Here is a 2,563-nt window from a genome sequence, read left to right as displayed (position 1 = left end):
TGGTAAATATATTCCTGGCTCCCTATATACTTGTGAGTCTTGTATGTATTTGATAATTTGTAGACAACTTTTGCGGGGTTTAACTGTCAGTGCAATGTAGCGATCTGTAGCAAATAATTTTGCCGCTGAAAGTCTCATCTGCAGAAAACAATGGCGGACGGTGCTCCCACACCAGCAGCAGCAGCAGTTTGACCGGTAAATTCAGTGACAAACAGGCTGTCCCGTTTGGATCGCTAGGAAGCATTGGAACACCTCTCTCAGCACTGGACCCACACCGCAGCTAAGTGCATCGCACTAGCAACAGTGTCAAGTATGAAAGAGATGCCGCCATCTCATCCTTGTGGGGCCCGAACTGACACCTACGCCTCACTTGGCAGCTGACACGCACTTCGTAACTTTGCGGGGAGCGCCGGTGCATCCTGACTGCTGGTGGACTTGTGCAGAGTTATTGGCATCTGCGTCGGGTGTCAAATGGAGGTATGTGTTTTTTATTAGCGATCTTTCGTTTAAACTATGTTCCATCGATTTCACCAACAAATAGGATGCTGCGAATTAAGAAAAAAAACTACCCCATACATGTGAGCAATATCGATTTATATACATGACGGTAGTATCTGTTCCCGAAAGAACAGTTACCGTGGATGACCATGCAGCTTTGCTAGAAATGAAATGATAATTAAATGGTCACCGTAGCTGCAAACAGGCGTTGATGTACTTCATTGGGGACATGTTGAAAATGTGTGCCCCGACCGGGACTCGAACCCGGGATCTCCTGCTTACATGGCAGACGCTCTATCCAGCTGAGCCACTGCGGGCACAGAGGATAGTGCGTCTGCAGGGACTTATCCCTTGCACGCTCCCCGTGAGATCCACATTCCCAATATGTCCACACCACTACATTCGTAATGCGCCTAATAGATGTTTGCCCATCATACTCATTACTCGTGGCAGATTAATCTACCAAGTCCCGTACGAGTTCGGGCATAGCGTGTGCGTTCGCACAAGAAGGTAAATGGCCAGGAAGCCATATTTTGACTATATATGACGGTAGTATCTGTTCCCGAAAGAACATGGCTTCCCGGCCATTGACCTTCTTGTGCGAACGCACACACTATGCCTGAACTCGTACGGGACTTACTAGATTAATCTGCCACCATGTTTACCCCATGTAATTTCTTCTTACAAGACCTACATGTTTCGCAACAGCAGAGAATGATGAGCAAGAGAAATCCAACTCCACAAACTGATTTTTTTTTAATAAATAATCAATATACCCTTGAATTTCCTGTTTTGAGAACCTTCCTCTCCACCACCTGACCACCATCTTGGATTACGTCATGGAAGGGACAGCAGTGCCCTCTGGTGGCTGTACTGTGTACTAGGTCAGTTGGACTCCGGAACTCGGGGTGACCACACTTGATGGCAGTATTCCCTCTAACTGTTTAAATAAAGACTGAAAATAAAGACTTATGCCCAGCACTGGCTAAGTCCTTTTCTCACCAATTACTAGAAAGAGGTGATGATCGGATGACTTAGGTTAGTGGAGGTAGCCCAAGTGCCTTTTCTTCCAGCCATTTTCCTAGGTTAGTGGTATGTTGCATTGTCCTGATGGTGTTTGAACTTCCCACCATATTCTGCGAGAGGGGGGAGGAGGGGATTTACCAGAGGGGTTGAGGTTAATTAAGTTGTCAATCAAATTGATAAGAGTGAGAGGGGGTATCCAGTAACTCAGACCTGAAAGTGTAACTGTAGCAGCGAGGGATGAGGTTTCCTGAGGGGGAGGGGAGTGGGAGAGGGTGGGGCAACAATAGCTTAAGTGCCTGCCAATCAAAAGAAAGGATCATTTTAGCAGAACAATAGGTTAAGTGCCTGTCAATCAAATGAGAACAATAGGTTAAGTACCTGTCAATCAAAGGAGAACAATAGGTTTGCCCGTAAGTGCATACCTGCCCCTGATGTAGGCAACCTGCACTAACAAAATGCACTGAAACTCAGTTAGCTATACTACTCCTGTGGACGGCGTTTGTTGAGTCAGGTGCTGCTGTCTGGGACGCAATGAACAGCTGCAGATCGCGCTGCTAGCCCGGCACAAGCGACGCTATCAGCACCATCTGTATCCCACCAATAGCAACAACTGCGTACACGCTGGCCAGATAGTATTAATCCTTCCAGCACACAGAATTCCGCCAAGACAATGCATCACATCACAATACCAATCACATGATAAAACGCCATCTCACTTCTAAAACCGGCTGCCACAGTTCTGTCTCCGTGACATCACTGACTAACTTACCAATGGCGCGTTTTCACATTCAGCATTAACCTCACATCAGAGATCCTCTGATTCTAGAAGGCAGCTCATGGGGTTATGTTAATATTTTCTGCAAGCCGCGTTTCTTTCGAAAAGCGAGTGATGGTTGTCAACAAAAAACTCCCAGCAAAACATGAGAAAGCTGCGCTCTCCTTCTGGTAACATGGCGTCCAAGCCACAGTTTGGCCGCCCTGACCTGTCTCAGATCTAACACACTGTGCTTTCCCAAGCACACAAACATCATCCAGGAAA

The 2,563-nt window shown here is 46.7% G+C and overlaps 1 non-coding gene across 1 annotated transcript; it reads right to left on the bottom strand.

The window, feature by feature from the left end:
- Window positions 1-741: 741 nt before the first annotated feature.
- Window positions 742-816, bottom strand: Trnat-ugu. The gene has a single exon. It is a non-coding gene; the product is annotated as a tRNA-Thr (tRNA).
- Between the last annotated feature and the right edge of the window lie 1,747 nt (window positions 817-2,563).

This window comes from Schistocerca americana, chromosome 1 (assembly GCF_021461395.2).
Source record: "Schistocerca americana isolate TAMUIC-IGC-003095 chromosome 1, iqSchAmer2.1, whole genome shotgun sequence".
NCBI lineage: Eukaryota > Metazoa > Arthropoda > Insecta > Orthoptera > Acrididae > Schistocerca > Schistocerca americana.
This window is presented reverse-complemented; position numbering and strand designations above follow the sequence as displayed.